Source organism: Anneissia japonica, unplaced genomic scaffold, assembly GCF_011630105.1.
Source record: "Anneissia japonica isolate Jap-2015-1 unplaced genomic scaffold, ASM1163010v1 scaffold287877_len585272_cov192, whole genome shotgun sequence".
Taxonomy (NCBI): Eukaryota; Metazoa; Echinodermata; class Crinoidea; order Comatulida; family Comatulidae; genus Anneissia; species Anneissia japonica.
In genome coordinates, this window is record NW_022686151.1 from 471113 (window position 1) to 492562 (window position 21450).

The 21450-nt window shown below is 31.0% G+C and overlaps 1 protein-coding gene across 2 annotated transcripts in view; it reads left to right on the plus strand.

Annotated features, from left to right (window-relative positions):
• Positions 1–14146: 14146 nt before the first annotated feature.
• Positions 14147–21450, plus strand: part of LOC117113599 (histamine H2 receptor-like) — a 10090-nt gene continuing 2786 nt past the window's right edge. Inside the window, exons 1-2 of one of the 2 annotated variants that reach the window (XM_033257002.1) lie at positions 14147–14458; positions 21178–21268. The gene's annotated coding sequence lies outside the window, so the exon portion shown is untranslated. The remainder of the gene's footprint in view (positions 14459–21177; positions 21269–21450) is intronic. The other variant, XM_033256993.1, reaches the window with a different exon arrangement.

Below are 21450 nucleotides of genomic sequence, written 5' to 3' on the forward strand. Positions count from 1 at the left end.
TATGTTAAGTATCAAATTAAATAACTTTACATGTTATAAACAGTGCAAATAAACAGTAGTTAAAGCATGTGGATCAATTTTGTGTTTGAATGACAAGTACATGTATGTGAAAAGGGAGGCTTACTTTACTTCAACAAATGTTCTGCTTAGAGTTACTTCAAAGAATTATTTGTTAATCAAATATTGTTTTTAAAGTAAACTGAATAATTAGGAATACATTTATTTAAGCAACTTATTTAATTGCATACTTGGTTTCTACTCCCCGCCAAGAAAATTTAAGTGCCAAAACTATACTAAATAATGTAAACTGAGATACTATATTATATACATAGTTATGTAAATATGGCAATTATTCTAAGAATTAAAATGGGGGTAATTGTGAGGGTAAAGTAATTATGGTAGGATCAAATGGTATTGCTAAATCCCAAAAACCTCCAAAAACACACTGTAGAAAACCAAACAATTCAATTGTGATTGACTCACTTGGTATATTAATAAGAAAATTAAATATTTATAAACCTATTTTTTGGTTAAAATGTTGATTTTTTTTGTGAAAAAATACTTGCAAATACACCACAATCCTCCAAACATACTGCGAACCCCATCCAAACCCTTTAATTACGATTGTAGAACTCTCTTTTTCTAAAAAAAAAAAAATAATAATTTGATGGTCATATAAACTCAATGTTTGTGGGGTTTACCAATACCCGGATTGAATTTCTGGAAAATTGTGATTCCGCTTCCTTGAAATTGGCCACAAACAAAATATTTTAGTATTAATAAATGCAATGATTTATGTTGATTTATGGATTATGTTGTTGCTATTTTTTAACATTTAAATGGAAAAAAAAAAAATAAAAAGTGTTGTTTTTTTATCTTTGAATATTTTATCATTGAATATGTAATTTCTGCAAAAAGTAAAATGTAAGTGGCAATTTATTTGATGTTAGATTCCTTTTAAAAACTAAATTATTTCAGTTTAAAAAAATGCATAGAATGATTTTTAAAAAATCAGTTATGTTTAAAAAAAAATAGGGATTTAAATGTTTGTGGGGTTTACCAATACCCGGATTGAATTTCTGGAAAATTGTGATTCCGCTTCCTTGAAATTGGCCACAAACAAAATATTTTAGTATTAATAATTGCAATGATTTATGTTGATTTATTGATTATGTTGTTGCTATTTTTTAACATTTAAATGGAAAAAAAAAATAAAAAGTGTTGTTTTTTTATCTTTGAATATTTAATCTTTGAATATGTAATTTCTGCAAAAAGTAAAATGTAAGTGGCAATTTATTTGATGTTAGATTCCTTTTAAAAACTAAATTATTTCAGTTTAAAAAAATGCATAGAATGATTTTTAAAAAATCAGTTATGTTTAATGCCACCACAGAAATTTTGCTAGTACTGGCCCTGAAATTAAGACCTAACTGTTGCAAAGAGAGCCTCGATAATTTTGGCAACGAGCCCAAAATAAAAAAAATTAGGCACATCAGACCATCAATAATTACTTAATTCTCTGAAGATTATGTCTATATTTGGAGTGCAGAATTTATCAATGTCAAGAAACAATTGTTAGGTGATGAAAAATATGTGTCACATATAATGTGAATATTGATCCAATTCAATTGCTTCCCTTTTATCTATATTTAGAGATGATTTGACAGTTTGTTGCAGTTTGGTCATCTGTAGAGTTTTTATTATCGTACAACGGAAAAAGCTTGATATTAATGATTATTCACTTTGATCGCTTCCAATTTGTTTAGATTTTTTCCCACACAGGACAAATAGGTATTTTTTAAATTAGCGTTCTCCAACATTAATAATTTCCTGACTAACTATTAATCATTATTTGAATTCTCATTTTATTAAATTTAAAATCAATCATTTTACAAAAGCACTGAAACAAATTTCTATGGTGGCAAATGTGACTGTAATTGACCCAACATGCTCCCAATTTATAATACTTTGCAACGTTCATTTTGAGAACCCTCTAATTCCAAGACCCCTCTAGTTTGAGACCACTATTTCAAAGAACCTATTATAACAATCTATTATCTTTTAAAAGAAAGCTAACCATCTAATTGGAGATCGAACCTGAGATCACCCCAAATTTTCAGGTCCCAAAAGGGGTCTCGAGGGTGAACTGCAATTTCAATAAGTTTTATCGAAAACTTGTTTTTGAACTACAGTAAAGTTAAATTTGTTGAACTACAGAAAATGTAATACCATATTTAATCAGATTGTTTTATTCTGTTGCAATCAGATGTGATCTTGTTGGTACACCTTGTTGTGCTTATTGCTGGCAATCAGTTGGCTGCTGAGGCAACTGTACTGTATATATTTTATTCTAAATTTAGCAGACTTAAGTCATACCCTTAATATGACTGATAGTGTTGTATAAAGATTCATTATTTTAGGTACGGAAAGATGTTTTCATGTACCAGTCTCATTTTTTTAGTTTTTACAAGGGTTTCTTTTCCTATCTTGTAATATTTATTTATTTATAAATATTATTACTTTATTCCATTTATTTCTCTTTTGTATCACCTTTGTCCATCCAGTAAACTATTAATTAAAATAATAGCTTATATAAATAATACAGTAAGTCTAAGCATTAATATAGTAATACTGTACTATATAAGACTATATACACAGCTAATACAGTACAGACTGACACAGCAATCCGACTTTGGCTATTCAGATTAGCAAAGCTCTCAAACTTGAGTTTCGAACTCCATTCGTTTTCCAATAGGGCTCCCCCTAACTCAAGGTAGTAGTACCCATCATGCATCTCCACCAGATTTACTTGCTCTTACAGCGTTACTTCCAGACGATAACAGTGTTTATGTAGCAACATTTTGTTCATTTAAGCACAAGATTAATAGGCCTACATTATTTTGATTTGTTTTTGCGTAAAAAGGCACATATCTACATGTTCGCATCTTTCTACGACAGGGGCTGAAATGAACATCCAAGAAGACTTAGTCCTAATAATAATAATAATAATAATAATAATAATAGATACCAACCGAACCCTAGGTTAAGGCTGTAGTTAGTGGCGCCCATTCCTTCAGTGGAGTAAAGATGACTCGGGGGTTATAGAAAAAGAAAAAAAAGATGTGTAAAATAAAGAGAAGAAATGTTATTGGGTTGCAAGCAGTGGTGTGACACCTTTGAACCTTGACTGGCTAAAACCAGGGGCCCTGACCTTAAATGGCCATGGAAGTTCAACATTTTTTTTTACCTCAAATCAGCTAAGTGGGAAACATGAAACATATGCACTTAAAAAGTAGCAGATGCCCTATTTTGCCACATTAATGTTCTACATGAATTTACCCAAATGTCAAGTAATGCAGTTATTCACTTTAGCACATAATGTTGTCGTTGGAAGCATGTCCTTGTGAAGGTTCAATATGAGTTGTGTAATTGACTATCTCATATTGGATCGTGTGCATATAAAATTATAAGAAAATTACCGAAAAACAACAAATAATGTACAGTACTTCACTTTTTCTTCCAAAGTAGAAACATAATGCAATTAAATGCTTTCCACAAAGTGCAAGGATAAACAACAAAGTACATAAGTTTATTTAATTCCTCCTTGTTTCAACCAAAAGGTACCATAGACAGTATAATCAAAAGAACATGAAAATAAAAATTCAGAGATAACATTCAATCATTTAAAGTGGTAAAAGTAGTTCAATCAATCGATATATTAATTGGTATTATTATGGATGGCCTACTTAACAGTAATTATATGCATGTTATTATAAGTACTGTATACCTATTACATTTTTTTTATTTTCTAATTAAACTTCACATTGCAAGTGTCCATGCCTGTTGAATATTATTATTATTATTATTATTATTATTATTATTATTAAAAAAAATGTATATCTATCATTCGTTTATTATTGTTTTACTGGAAATAAATGGTATATATTTCAGTTAAACTGGGCATACAAAAATAACCATGAAACAGCATTACAAACTTGGCACATTTGCTGGTCACCCGACAGAACCTACAATATATTCGCATAAGATCTGTGGTCATCCTAACTCCCTGGTCATCCACAACAAAAGTGAATCATAACAGGCTATAGGTGTATGCTATGATAGGTGTGATAACTTGGTAAAATTCTTAGAATTTTAAAGGAGTGTCTCCTTGTTTCGTACATCATGGATTTAAAATAAATTACCACTCCTTAACTATACACCTACAGTAGATCCATAGTATAGGAAAGTGAGTGGTAGATACCACAACATAGCAATGCATTCAAACTTTAAAACTAAAACCACAGAGTTGAACGACATTTTAAGGCAGCATAGCCAATGGCTTCTTGAATAATTTGATGCAATGTTTCTTAATTATTCAAATTTATTGAAACTCGGTGGTGGATCCAGGAATTTGAAATAGAGGGGGCTCAGAGAGCATGTTTCACAGATAGAGGGTCTATATTACCTCAGCCCCACCATAGTTGGGGCTGAGGGAAGAAAATTTATGATTATGGCACCTCTAGAAGCCAGAAATGGCACTCTTATACCCGATTCACACGTGAAGTTAAATTTAACAAAAAGTAACAAATTGTAACCGAGCGATCTTTACCAGCGAGGCTGGTAAAGATTACCGAGATGTTCCGAGATTTTACAAGGATATTACACGGAGGTACTTTCACACGTGCCGTAAAATGTTACTTTTGGTTACATTTTGTAAGATTTTTGTACGTGTGAATCGGGTATTAGACTCAAAATTTGAGTAGAATTTTCTTTTTTTATTAACTTTTTTTCTATTTTTAAAAATTTGGTGGGGTGGGGGCCCCCGGGCCGGCTGGGCCCCCTTGAATCCGCCACTGCAGATGGTCTCTCACACTACCATAGCAAGTAAGACTCTCCTGGAAAATAACCCATCTCTCGGAAATTCTTATAATATTTTGCACGCTTTTGTTACTTTATTATCAATTGTTTCATTAAGTCAGTGCTCAGCAGCAAAATAAAATTAAATGTGTTTGGAAAGCTAATTTAAACAGAAGGTACTTTACTAGATCTTACTGAAGTGAAGATAGTATAATACATACTCCAATTATCGAAATGTACGCCATCGTGTCGGGATTCAATATTTCGACATTAATTATGTCATCATCAGGAATGAAAAATTATCCATAATGTGTCTTCTTCCAACTTGGACACCTGAAAGTCTATGACACACTCAGTGTTCATTCCTGTAGCACCAAACATTATATGTTACTAGGCATATTATTTTTCATTTTGTTTTAAATTTTTTTTTTCCCTTCAAAAAATAATTTTATTTCCTTTATTAATACAAAGTACATTCCTATAAAAACATTTGGCCATTAAAAATATTTAAACACAGATGCGTACACATCTGACAGTCCGACTAAATAACATCCAGTGTTGACTGGCACCATGATATAACAGTTTTATATAGCTATCTATTAAGAGAGCAGCTTAGCCCAGTCGGCTAATCTGGCGGTAGCCCCTGTGTGCGCTGAACCGTGGAGATCTCTAGGTCCCCGGTTCAATTCCCATCACTGTCTCTGCTTGTATTTCAGCTGGAGAGCTGAAATACAAGTTACAATAGCGCACCATATCTTTCAGATGAGACATTTAAGCCGTTGGATCCGTGTGCATTGATGGCCCATGTGCACGTTAAAGAACGCAGTACACTCTTCGGAAAAGAGAAGGGGATTGTCTCCCGATGTACTTCTCAATCACCACCAGAAGGACTCCACTGGAAATAAGTCTTCTACTAGACTTTCATGGGCTATTCTTGGTGTTTACGCTGAATAAATCCAATCCAATCCAATTATAGTTTACAACTATTATATCTTAGTTTAAAAATAAAATACCAGTAGTTGTGATTAATTGGTTTTGGCTCAGCCATACCATTCCCTAAAGTGCCATTAACATTAATACCAGGTAAAGCCATACTAACCACACAATTGTTATTGTATGCCACAATTTAATGTTAGAAATGTATGAGGGTATCAAATAGGCCTACCTAAAGCTTAAAAGTCATTGAACTAAAAATGGATACTTTGCTGTGTTATGTACATCCTAGAAGAAAATTTTAGATTTGATTGTTCAATGACAAAACTGAATTAGATCTGGTTAAAAGACATCACCTGGGAAAAATAAATTCTTTATTTTTTATTCTTCAAAATTTTCAAATTGTGGCAAGGTGCCAAATTGTATGTAAAATAACAAATTTGTAAATATTTTAAGCGTTATTTAAACATAATTTTAATTGTAATTATAAATAATTTTTAGTAATTTACATATTTATTGTAAACATAGCAATAATAATAATAATAATAAAAGACAAGCCAAACCAGTCACTCGTCGCAAAAATTGATTTTGAGTTATTAATACTGTGTTAGAGAGTAAAATAATAGCTATAAAATGGTAAAAAAAATCTTTCAAATCGGACATTTCCTTATGTAAGTTACAAGCGTTTAAACATACAGCTGTTTAAAGAACAATATATGAGAAATGAGCCTTCAAAGTTTATGATTTCAGGCATTACTCATGCAGAAACTATCATCAAATCCTTAAAAAGTGTTGTTTTAACATTGAAAATGGGGAAAATAACAGCATAGAATGATGTATAGATATGTAAAGATTAGTTTAGTGCAATAAAATAGATTTTTAAAACTTTGACATTCCAGCATATTTTGGCCATTTTCTCTGAAACACGATTTGCGACGAGTGACTTGTTTGGCTTGTGTTTGCCACAAATACATTAAAATACCAAACTACAAATAACAAAACACCCCCATAATTGGAGGTAACATTAATTTAGCTAAAGTAGAGCACTAGAGCTGTAGCTTGGTTTAAGACTTGCTTTTCAATAATACCCGGCTTCAGTTTTTTTGAGACAAGGAATTTGTCTTGCTTATCAATAAAATGGACCTTTCTGCAAGTCAGCCGACTGTACATAGTCTGCTCATTGTTTTTACATTATATTTTTAAAACATTAATATATGTACACATTGCACAACTTCCACATTAACCGCGACCATGCCACCTCTGACTTGGGTCATTTGGATTAATTGTCATTCTACCCACGTTCAAAAACCTTCAAGATAACCAAATTTACTGTTAAGTCTAATAAAACCGCTGACTATAAACTAAAAAACAAAAACATCACAATGTAAAGTGCGATCCTGCCACTCTTTTTGGATGCTGAGTTGAAATGCATATCCACATGTATAGAATATATTTAAGCATGGGTGGCGAGGCCTAATTATTAAATTTTAGTTTAAGAATTCATAATAATACAGTAACAACCTTGATGAGGTGATATAAATAGCATGATTAACCAGATGTCAATTTACAAGCCGATATTGAGTGGGTGTGTTAAACAACAGTTACATGCTTCTTGGCATATGTCCATAAAATTGTCCACATGACCTTTTGATGAGCTTTTGGACAAGATTAGGCTTGAATTTCTATATATTTTTATTTTCAAGAACAGTTAAGTTTCCCACCAGGTCAAACAGCCTTCTGATTTCATCCTGATACCTGAAAATAATCTAGGCAGAACCCCCTCCCCCCGCTCATTTAAGTGAACGAACCTGATTTTTCACAAGTTTACATTTTTTGTATACATATATTTTTATTGTTTACAAGTATTTATAGCATTTGCCAGCTATCACACAATTTTTAGACAAAAAACACCCAAGAAAATGTCAAATATTCAATTACGATATTGAAGAGCTCATTTAAAAGGATTAGATAAGTTTACTTCCAAGCAGAAACAAATTTACAGATATTATACTTCAAATATCCAGAAATTTGATAAAAGTCATTTAAGTGGTTATGAAAAAAATAGGAATACAAAACAATAAACTGAAATTCAATTCAAATTCAAAAATACATTTATTTACCAAATTAAACAAGCAAATTTAAACAAAAGAACATGAAATCAATTGAAACAAAGGTATAAATAGAAAGCACTTTGGTTGAAAGACTACAGTAACATAAAAACCTCAATTGGCTTGTGTTTGTAATCCCTCTTTAACAAAATACTTAGAGCAAAAAACACATTGTTGTTTAATTTTCAATTGGATCACCACTCTAAATATTAAGATCGAGGTAAATTTATCAACAATAAATAAATACAAATTATTAAGACCCATTTGTATATATGACCAAGGTACATTAAAGTGCAACATTAAAAATTATGAAATATAAAATGTCAAATAGTATGAATGTCACTCCGAAAATTGACAAGGCCATTTTATTGTATGTTTTCCTTTTATTTAAGCATCATCAGGAATAATACATAATAATTGTACACATCCTATTGGTTTATAAAAAGTCAAAATTAAGAAATTAAAAACTACTGCTGAGTGTGAATATATTTTGTGTATTAATCATCATGTTCTACCATCCCCATAAATAATAATAATATGGGTAGTGATTAGTTTCAAAATTATTTTGTACTAATTAAAGAAGATTATTGCTGGAATTATCGTCAGGTCCATAGACAAGGAAGTGCAGACGGTGCGGATGCACCCCAAATTTTAAAATGTCCACTTTATATTAAAAACTATGTTTTCACTAATATTGTTAACAATTATCATTAAATGTTATGCATTGCATTTCATCTGCCAGCTCTTGTAGCCATTTATATTTATATTTATTTTTTTTTTTTAAAGCTATGTTATATGTTAGCAATGGACGTATATATAACATTACTTCTTCAGGAGCAACACCCAAATGAAAGAAACTTTAAATATTTTCCTGTGAGCCTATTATTATTATATATTTATTATATTTATATTATTAGGCCTATATGTGAGTGTTTATGTATCAGAAAGTTTTGGGTGTGGTAATAAGTTGAAGTAAAGTTAAGTTAAAGTTAAGTTAAAGACTGAAAATCAGCTGTCAATTCAATACAAGCTTATCAGGCAAAACAAAACAAAAAATACTTGTTTATTTGTGATTTATCCTACAATAAAATTAAGCTTCTTTTGAACATCCACTGGACCCTTGGTGGCACATGCCCCAGCCATTGGGAGGAGCATGGAACCACTCTACCAAATGTTTCTTCCAGGCAATGCTTTATCTCTCGTTTGATGCAAATGCCAAGTTTTTATACTTATTTGATGAAATTTGCTAACCCATTCAAATTTACAAAACTATTACAAAATACAAGTACCATTGAAATTTGCAATATATTCTATTTTGTCTATTTTTATGATTTTTATATTAATTTTTTGTGTAAAGAAATGATTTATGACAAACTAAAGTGTTTTATGAAAGATGTAGACCACAATAAAATGTATCTTTATTCTTATATTTGTTTTATATTGCAGACTATTACTGTTTTTACTGCTGTCCTTATTATTCTTTTATTCAACAATATCAGTACTAATAAAATTATTATTACTCCATTGCATAGAAGATTTTGCAGATAAATATAGATAATAGTTGCTCTATAAATACTGTGGACATGACATTTGTGCAATAACTTTTGTAGATTATTTTATAAATATCTAAGATCAGGATTGTAAAATATGATGACAGTCGACTGAATAACAATAATTGTGAACTGGAGTATTATTGTCAATTGTTTATTGCTTAGATACCTCCTTTTGTGACACATACGGTAAGCATAGAATTGTTCAATCTAAATGTTCGTAACTTGAAGCATCTTGAAGCATGACCATAGAAAGCATTTATAAAAAACATACACCTGTTGACTTTAAGAAAGAGTAATGGGCATGTGGCAATCATGAAATTCTCTTTTAAACTTTACTGGCAATCTACAGTAGCATATCTATGGATAGCTTGGTAGGCAAACACACTCCCCTTCCCTACACCTCCCTCCCCTTCCCCACAAAAAAAAAAAAAAAACAGCTTGCATCCCACTCTTCAAGTAACACCTCATTCTGCCTTCTCCATTTAATTAATGATACCCCACTTAATCCTCACTCACCCTCCCAGTCAGAAGGTCAAAAATTGTAAAAAAAAACAAAAAAAACATTAAATGTAGCATATCCATTTAATTACAACCCATTTATGTTATGATATTGTCATTAGATTTGTAGTGTACCAGTAGGACTATGTTAAATGTATTTCCACACATTTAATCGTTGTTTGATGCTCAGCAAGGTTTCATACAATATGCAAAGACAAATGTTGTAGTTGAAAGTGAAACTGGTAATATTGAAACCAAAACTACATTTTTATAATGATGACCAACAAACATTGTTTTTTGTTAACTAGTTAAAACTATAGTAGGCAGAGAAAACTTGATTGTTGCATTTAACACTATTTTTGTAAATCTAAAAAACTCATATATATATATAATCACTGATTCATGGTTTGAAGGGTATTACTGATTCCCATTGTTTTGATTGTCTACAATATTACTTTTGGAGCATTTAATCATTCGTTTTATTGTTTAGTGTTTACAAACCCATCCATGATTACAACATACTGAGACAAAAACGGAATGATATCAGTTGTTATTTCATTTCAATACCATCAAGCCCGTAGCCAGGGGGTTCGTTGGGTACGAACAAACCCCCCTTTTCATGAAAGGCTGGCTAGCCTACACTTTAGGCCTAGCCTAGAGCCTATCATCATTAAAAGTCCTACGTTAAAACCCGATTGTTATAAGACCTACCTAGTAACATAAAAAATTCAATGCTACTGTTGTTAAATTACCAACACTATAGTACTAAAGTAGTAGTTTTTTTTTGTTTTTTATCTTTTCCCAACTCAAAAAATTACCTCTTTAATATATACATTTTTTTAAATGTATGGCCTCTCAAATCAATTAAGTAACGCCTGTAAATGCTAAGAATGCTGGACCCCCACCGGGGTTTTGGCCCTGGACCCCCGGGGGCCCTTGGCAGCCCCCTGGCCCCAGCCAATGGTGTTCGCAAGTGCCCTTTCAGTATCAAAAAGAACCCCTCTACCAATATCCTGGCTACTGGCTTGACCATACGTATTTATATGCTTAAAAAAATTATGCTTAAAAAAATGTTTACTAGTAAGGCTATAAAATCTGCAATTAGGGATGAAATAGTAGAAGCGGTTGGCACATCGGTTGTGGCTTGGTCACCCAAAATTGAGGTGCAAGTCGCTTGTGTCCTTGGGCAAGGCACTTTATCTACAGTTGTCTCTCTCCACCGAGTGGGTACCTGGTACGTTTAAACACACATGCACTGATTACAGCTGCAACATTATGGACTTCTCCCATGGGCCTGAGTATGTGGCCCATATGGCGACCCACTCGATAGAGATTTGATTCTCTTTTTCGGAAGCCTGCCTCCTTTTTGTCTGTTTTTTTGGTGTGTTTATATTGTTATCTGTTGAGGTGAATAAATGAATTGAAATTGAATTGAATGTGCTTGATCCAGCGACCAGGTGTAATACTGCTAAGCGCATAGAGGTCTCTACAATATACGCTATATACAAGTCGACAATTATTATTATAATTAAAACTAGGCAACTGTGGCGTATCTATCAGTATTAAAATGGGGGGGGGGCACGACCAAAATATGAGGGGGCGTGGAATTTATTTTCCGTGGTCACGCCCACTGAAAAATATTGCTTCTTAGATTCCCAAATACACGTTAACCGTGACACAGCATAAGCATAAGCCTAGCCTAATTTTTTTTACTTAGAAGTTTTCAAATGGGGGTGGGGTGGGGTGTAAGCTTTTTGTTTGAATATTGATTTTGACAAACAACAGGCTGACTTTGAGCAAGGCAGCTTTTCGTTGGAAGGTATTACATTATGAAATGTCTCCCAGTCTCGCTAATATTTTGAGGCTGAATCCCAACCGTAGTCCCACACTAAACTTGTACGACCCAACATTCAAACCATGCGTCTGCCTATGTTGACATACTTAGGCTAGATCACCAATTCTATTCTATTATTCTTAATAGTCTTAGTATCACTCAGCAAAAATAAGAAATCAGGATTTTGTTTTATGATGTATATATATTTATTTTTGTGTTTGAAATATTAGAAAAAAAGTGTGTATTTAAATATATTTTTATGATAGTGAAGTAAAATAACTAAGTTCATGTGATCAGAAACGATTAAAATTGATATAAGAGGTTAACACTTGTATTATAAAAACAAAAATTAATTCAGAGACTGGGAGTGGAGGGTAACCTCTACTGTGGGTTAACTTACCGTCTGCTAGCAATAATGCTCTAAATTCAAATAATGGTCTTCTCTTTCTTTATTCCAAGTTCTGATTATTTAAGATTTACTAAAGGATTAATATTTAAAGTTTCTAAACAATTAAAACAAGAAGAAATATATTCACATTTAATACTAGGCATGCCAGTATTTAAATGAATAGGCGATGGCAATCTACAGTTAGGCCTAAATAATCATGATATTCTGCCATATACATAAATATTAAACCTCAATATACACATTAGCTAAATGTACAATAGCTAACAGCTAGGCAAAATTATAGCAACACAATAATATCAAACTAGATCGAGAAGTTAACTAGCATGATAGTACTTTCCACACACTACCTGCGCTCTGTATTGTGATAATGACTGAACTGTTATTGAATAAAAGAATGCCTAATAAATGCCAGGCTACTGTGCACATAAGAGTTAAGGTAGAAAAAAAAGCCAATTTTTGCAAGCATAAACTAAATAATGGACATTAGACAATCAATCAGAGTGGTATATCAAAGGTGCATCACCATTAAAAAACCTTGTTAACAAATATGAGAGAACATGATTCCAACCCTAAATTCTGATGAAAAAGTTGATATAGGAATTTTTCAATTCAATTTATTTAATTCATCTTACAATCTATTAAAATTCAATCAAATATTAATTAATGCCTTTTGTTTACAGCTTATGCAGTAATTGGTGACCTTCACCAGTACATTATAAGCCTATAATTTCAGTCTCATAATATCCAGATTAAAATGACATTTTAGTGATTAGCAGACTTTGTGATGAACTGGTGGAAACTATGGCATTGTCAATCATAAAGCTTTCAAGATGAACAAGTAGAGACTAAAATTACAAAGTCAACAATTAATAAACTAGGGGTAGGCCTGCACATGGGAATAGCTTAAAACAGGCATTCTATAATTAAATTGCTTGCATCGCTGCTTACTGGCTTTGCTATCAAAACAATGTAATTCTAATCGACTGATGTAGATTCATCTATCCAGGTTGACAATAATAAATATCAATTAAAACTTTATATCTCTGGATATAAATTAGTTTTCTATATTTTTGTTATTGTTTCTTTATTTATTATATGATATTTACACTTGTTACATTGCCAGTGATTGCAATTTCTGAGTTTTATTTCAGACAATAAAAGAATCTTGAATCTTAAAGCAGAAAACAAAAGAACTTACGTTTTGAACATAAGTTCTTTTGTTTTCTGCTTTATCCAGAGATATAAAGTTTTAATTGATATTTATTAATATAATTCTAATTAAAGAATGATTCCTAAATTGAATATAATACTTATCAATTTCAAGTGTCTGCAGAACATATGGTAATTTAATTGTTTTAAAGTAAATATATTTTTATTCTTTTTCAGTTGGAAAACGTTTTTATATACCAAAGCAATTAAAATGTTGAATTAAATATTTCAGTTATTCAGCATAATAGAGACAATGCCACAAATCTGTTTGAACTATCACAAGCTAATTTATAAGTTAGTCTTTAATTATTTAAAACAAATATGATTTTAGATGTTTTAGGTAGGCTTAAATCCTATAGGCCTGTAATGAAATATAGGCTCAGCTTATAGTGGCAAATGAATCCTAGTATGAAGGCTAGAAACCCTTGTGGCTCAGCATTTAATGTAACTTTTAAAGCTAAATTACATATGATATTTTGATCATCTAATTGAATGGAAGTATTCATTTTTTATTTCATAAATACCGTATTGTTCATCGACCTTTGTATTTAAGTTTTCTTTTTTTTTAAATTCATTTATTTTTACTGTACTTGAAACAGTATCTGGAACGCCAGTCTCTGAACTCATAATGAACAGAGAAATTTCTTTTATACAGATCAGTGACAGGAATTAGACATCTAAAAATAGCCATCATCCCCAGGGAGTCTAACATTTAATTGGTTTCAGGGAGAAAGTGGGTGGAGCTAATTTTCAATGAATGTCTATGATTGGTTATTACCAATTGAGAGATTAATAGCATTTGCTGCAGTGTGCAAGGTACTTGAACATGAGCGACAGATCTTGTAAATAAAGCTCACTAGCTGTTTTCAGTGAGGCTGAACTGCAACTAAATTTTGTGTGCACAATATTATCTTTTTCCTCATTGTGGAGATAATTTAATCAAACAGGAAAGGACTCAAATTTTGTGGATACATATTTTTACTTCCGGAGGTAAAAATTGGAGAATTTCTGGACATAGTACTTTTACGAATATGATTGTAGTGAAATAGATAATATGGTAAGCATCATTCTTTGTTCTTTATTTAAATATTATTGCTAAGAATAGAGTAAACATAAGCGGACCTGTCAAGTCTCGCGCATCTCGCGTGAGTCCCACGCATTTAGCTTCGATCTCACACCCTCATGTGAGGTCTATATTTTCTCACGCATTCCAGAATTTCTTCAAATTATAATTTTTTTATGTGCTATTGTCTCAAAACAAGCATACAACACATACAAACACAACTATCAGTGCTACCGGTCCCTTAGCGATCGTCACAGTGTTCGACGCTGCCTCAGCAGAAACTGAAGTAAAACTAAATGGGATACCAAAGACACTTTGTATCAATGTATCCACTGTAAAGGTGTATGTTATATCGAGGCTTGACTGTATTTTCCTTAAGGTTTGCGACCTCGCGCATAATTTTAAAAAAATGCCCAATCTCAAGCAGATCCAGAAGAAATCTCAAGCAGCCAGTGTGAGACTCTTGACAGGACTGCATAAGAAGGGTATTGTCCAATGTAGATATACAGTGACCAGTGACTGCTAGCCTTAGATTTTGGTGCTATACAAATATTGATTGATTGACTGATTATTGTTTTGATGATTAACCACTGCATTAAGGCATGGAATACCTCGATGATTCAGGTAAAAAACATGGAGAATAAAACTCAATATTTATATACATTTATATAATATAATATATTTATATAATATAATTATACTTTGCTTTCAATTAAGAATATTTGTAGAAAATATTGAATTAATTCTAACATGGAGTGTAGGCTGATATCCACGATTCCACATAGGATCTGTGGTATACAGTATTTAACACAATGGAAAATCGAAATACCTAATTATGTATATATAATAAATAATTTATTATATATATTTTATTTATATATGCCACAGACATTTTTTTTGTGAAAGTTTTAACAGTTGTCTTTACAGTTTTTTATTTCTTGTTTAACCTGGGTTAACAACTCAGTTGAAACCAACTGTTATCCTTATGTGCCCAGGATACGATACACAAAACATATAATATTTCTACTTACAGTACTTTAATAATTCATATTGAATTTCAAAATGATCTTACTCCTTTTGTACTCAACCTAACTCTACTCAAAGACTAAAATAAAGTTTATAATGCCTATCATTTACTGTATCTGACAATCAATAGAAAAGAAAAGTCTCTTTCTCCTCATCCTTGATAAACGGATGACCAGGGAAAAGAAGTGCGCTTTATAACCTCCTCAGTCAGGGAAGAGGTGCATTATAAATGCCTATACCATTACCCTTTTACACTTACTAAATTTTCCTAATTTTTATTGATTTGGACCCTTTTAATTGACTGTTAAATTGTGAACACTGGCTATAGCATAGGGAGTCCAAAATAGCTCTTTTAGCTACTTTCGTGATTACTAAATTATTATAGGCCTACAAGTCAGACAAGTCTTAATAAAAATTACTTAACTGGCTGCAAGCCGACAGATTTGATCATTGAAGTCATAATTCAAAACATGATATATCAACCACTCCAACAACACACTGGTGAAAATATTCTAACTGAGCCACATTACACTATTAAAAGTTAAATTCCTGTTTTTATAAACAAACTTTTATATTATTTAAAGGGATGCGAAACTACTGTACTTGGTTAAGATTTACTTTTATTATTTTGTCATTGTTTAGTTATATTATAATAAATAATATATTTTGAATAAACTATTCAAACAAACAATTTTGTAAAATAAAATAACCGGCCAACCATTGTTGAAAATTGTTACAAATACAATTTGTTACTTCAGATAGAGCATGAATTACAGATGAAGAATGTAACAAGGACAGAAATAGTTAAACCCATCTGGCAATTTACATCTTAGCAATTTATCATCTATTTTTAGTAACAGCAAACAAGCGTGATGACATGATTATTCTTAGCTGCATAATTGACTAACAATGCATAGATGTTTTCCTATAAATTATATATTTTAAGTGATATGGCATTGAAAAGACATTTTAAGACTGTTGGTTCAATTATGGTGATGGCTCCATTAACCTCCAGTTATGAACGCATTTTTCATCTTATTACTAGAAGGCTTTTATAAATTTTAACATCGATTACAATTTTTCTCAAGCATGGAACACACAAATGCGGTATTAAAATCAGCCTGCAATTGAACTAAATCAGTGTCAGTACCAGTGAGGGCAGGGAGGCTTAAGCCCCTTGTAATCCTCCCCACCCAGCACCATTGGGCGAGACTTTTTGTATGCCTTGTTACGTAAACATAATTTTTTAAAGATCATCAGATAAAGTTTTGTTTTCTTATTTAGCAAATAGTTTTGCCAAAAACATCCAGACGGAGGAGAAAATAAATATAAAATTTTAATATTGATAAATGTAAACAGTGTAGTAATGGGATGGATAAATGCTTTAAATTGATAAAATTAGGAAGGCATAATAAAAATAAAGAAAAACTTATTTTTTTCTGAAATTTCCATTTTTGTTGTGGTGGTGGGTACGATAATTGGCAAAAAATAAAATTTTATTTATATTTGAAATCATCATTTATTTATTTACTTGAATACAGGTAATGAGATACAGATTTTTGAATATTTAACAACTGAGGAAAAAAGTGGAAAAATGGTGTTCAAAAATATGTATCTCAATAAACATTTTTTTCTAAATAAGATTTTTGTGTCTTAAAAATTTACTTTACAAACCAAAAAAGATATATAAAATTTATAATCTACTTGTCTTTAATGGAATTAACTACAGTAATTCTTCTGATATTGTTTTTCTTTTATGAAAGACATCTTCATCCACAAATTCATTATAAAAGTGTTATTTTAAGGAATGCGATTCAAAGGTTCTATCTATAGATTTTAATGAAACCATTTTGAACTCATCAAAATTCATAATGGTTTATTTATAGCTAACAAACTCAAGATGAGATCAACCATGTTAGTAGGAAATGCTTCACAATAATTGCCCTCCAACTGGTGAGCACAGATACGCGGTGCCATTTATGACAGAACCAATTAAGAACGGTGATTGGTAATCTGCGCCCTTATAAGTAGTTTTTTCTCACCCAAGGTCTACATGAAATTGATGTAGAGACTACTCAAACTCATTTTACAAAATCAAGTATAACCACTTTAAGGTACTAGGTATTAAAGTTTAAGAAATTTCAAGTTACAAGAAATTATATTGATCTTTATATCTAAAAACATACAACATTTTGGACATACAGCTAAGGCATCACAAACAGCAAGACCTTGTACAGTAAAAGTAATAGCATTAAAACTAAAAACCACTTTAATCTAATATTAAGAGGGATAAAATTCCATGTTGATAACTAATACAGTATATCAGATAACATTATTACCTTGATTTTAATTATGAAATAAATGGTATAATCATGTCCATGTAAGAAAGTATCTTCAGCACTTTCAGTTCCTAATTCAATCAATAAAATTTAGCTACTTTTTCTTTCACTTATTCAACCATTCTGTATTTAGAATATTAGACTGAGTGAATTCCAGAGGAGAAAGTTAAATTATATAATAATATATTCTCCACACAATGGTTATTTCAAGCTGGTTATTAAACACCAATATTAGTATTCAAGACCTGTATTCTTCAAATCAGTCCTGTTCTATCATAAGAAATCTGGTTCAGATTGCACATTGTTATTATTATTAAAACTTTATTTAACACGGAAGCTGGTGTCTCCCATAGGGTGCTATTCTACAAGGCTATGTTGCCATTGTTAAATATTAACAATATTGTCAATAAAAAATAAACCAAAAGAACAAGCAATCAATAAAACGAAAGCTGTTTTGAATGACTTAGCATTTGCTGCATCTCTCACTTGCACAAGACTTTCCAATATTAAACTTTTCTTTTTATATTCAGTATGTGGATGATCAACTTTTTATGTAATTTTGATTTTTAAGTGAGAAGCGCTCATGATGGAGCCAGGTTATAAAAAATCCTATACATGGTAACAGCTTCATTGTCCAAGATTATCCCATTTTAAGATCTGCAGGGCTTGTGTACTTGAGTTCAAATTAACAATATAACTGCTCAGTTTGACCAAAAGAAATCCAATACAAATAATAGTAATAAATGATAGTGAACTTATATAGCGTGCATAATGTAATATACGCTTTCACAGCCGAAAGAAAAATTCTCCTGATTAAAAAAAAAATTAATATCAAGTATATTAAATATATTAACTTGATTTATTTTAAGTTATGAATCATTTGAAAAATACAGTAATTTTAAGTTTCTTTTATCTATTTTATTTATTCCTTTCTTGTCCTTATAACCTCACTTAACTTTCTTTTCCCTTTTTCCATGTCTTTCATTTTCTTCCCTTTCTTTCATTCCTATTCTATCTTTTCATTAACCTCCCTATAGTTTCCTTTTCCTTCTCTTATCTTTCTAAATCTTTTCATTTCTTTCCTTTCTAATACATTTTTCTTTCTTGTTCCTTCTTTTCCTTTTCTTACCTTTCATTTTCTTTCCTTTTCACATTTTTTTAATTCTTTCCTTTTTCTTTCTTTACCATTTCTTCTATTTTTCTTTTCCTTCTATATCTTTCAATTTCTTACCTTTCTTTTCCTTTGTTTTTCTTTCTTTACCTTCTCGTTTTTTTCTTTTTCTTTTCATTTCTTTACCTTTTCATTTTCTTTCTTTTTCTTTTCCTTCTTTACATTTTTGTTTTCTTACTTTTCATTTTTTCTCTAATGCTGTTTTTACAAAGAGCATGTGTTTCAATTCCCTTAGTTAAATTCAATATTTTTTTAAATTAGAAATTTATGGTTTACATAAGTAGGCTAACCTGATAAAATATTTGTGAGCATAAATTATCCTTGATTTACCTTTAAAATAGGATAAAATTATAACACATTCTGTAGAGTAAGAAGACTGATATATAATTAATATAGAGTTGAAAATAGAACTTAGGGCTACTTTACTCAAGGGAATAACAGAATGAGGGAACAAGTGGACAGAATATACAGCAGCACATGTGTAATTTTTTTTTTTAAATTCTGAAATACACTGTACTGGTTTAGTTTAATACAAGTTAATTATGACGTAAAACATGGGTCAAATATTAGAAATATGAGTATCATTATTACCAAACCAAGATATCAAGGGCTGGTCATCAACAGACTGAAGAGGGTGGACTTCCTCAGAGGAAGTGAAGTTAATTGAAGATCAGAGTATTGAATGAGATAATCAGGAGGTTTTGGAAGAGAATCTTAAAAATTAAATTTAGTGCGATCTTTTTAAAGTTGACAATGTGAATGTGACATAGATTGCTGAACTATAAAGAGCTTTCTCTTAACACATCCAACATCAAACCAAGAAAGTGTTATCTTTTAATATTAGGGAACAAGTCTTTGAATGTGGCTAAAAAATGTGTCAATTATTGCACTCCTCAGTGGCATATTCAGTATTTTGAAGATGAAATGACACTGTTTATCATGTTTTTTTTTGCCATTAACATATTTTACCATCAATAACTGTGCCATGCCAATGCACTGTACTGTGTCACCTTTACTGTTTTGACACAACTAGTACAAATAACAAGATTTTTATTACAGTTAGGTCCTGTATAAAACAATGTTTCTCATTAATCTGATGGGATAGATTATACTATATCCACTTGGTGAAAGATGGAATGTTCTTTGGTATTTATTTAGCACCTTTCCTTTAGGTTATGAAGTGCTCTGTTTTTCCTGGTCATTGGGTCCAATATTAAAAATGATTTATTCCATTTTTTACCTAAAAAAACAACTAAAATATTTACAGCTTTTGTACTTAATTAGTATAAGCACTAGATCTTCTGACAAAAATAAAGCTTTTGATGCTCTTTGAAAAACAATTGGCTATAAGCCTATACATCACTTTCAAATGCAGATTTAAGGTTTGTTAGGATGCAGCTTTTTATGTATTTAGATGCTTAATTTAAATGTTTACACATAATTTAGTAAAAATTAGATCTTCTGGAAAACTTGCACCACCAGCTCTCTGCACTAAAGGCTTAAATGCAATTCTGTTTTGGGGTTTTTCTTAATTCTTTGTGTAGCTGTGTACTATATAAACATGCTTTTGTTGTCTGAGCTGAGCTAATAAACTTAAAGATACCAACTTTGCAGATTGTATTAATTTCCATCGAAAATTAGAACAAGTATATTTTCCTTGCTAAATAACAGATGAATAATATTTATTGTAAATTATTTGTATAGATTCGTACCTTAGTTGGTAAGGCAATTTAAAAACTTAGGTGCACAAATTATCATTGTCAGGTTCAAGTTTTCTCATCCAAAGACTTGCGTGCCGAATAATGCGTTATTTCCTGCAGTGCATTTATTTATCTCGAAATATTTCTTGAAAATTTGCATGGTGAGTAAACACTAATAATGTTAAATGCTTGTTGTAAACCACATACAGTTCAGAAAAGTTTTTTTTTTTTTTTTTTGATTCACGTGCTTCAGTCGTCATCAGGAGTTATTATTCTCTTGATGATGACTGAAGGAATCCAATCGAAATGTCGAGACACTTGACAAAAACAACATTATTGTTCAGAACTATCGACATTAATTGTTAATTTGCATGCAAACTTTGAATAATATTTTAAGTACAGTATCAATAAGTTAATAAATAAATATAATACAAATTTAAAATAAATATAAACATTCAAATACTGTTTGTTATGCAGGTATCATCACAAGATACAAAAACCTTCTGCAGGGTCTGACAGTGTTAAATTTAACTTCCAGTACAACATGTGTAAAAAATATGGATTTAGGGTAAATCACTGTTTTATTGTCTTGGTAATATTAATCTGTCAGTAAGTAAGTAACTTACTTTACTGTTTCTCTTTTATAGCAGAGGCACAACCGTAAAAGATGTGCAACAAAAACAAAATCAGAATAAACATAATTACTGTGATTATGTATTAAAGAAAAAAATATATGTATATATACATATA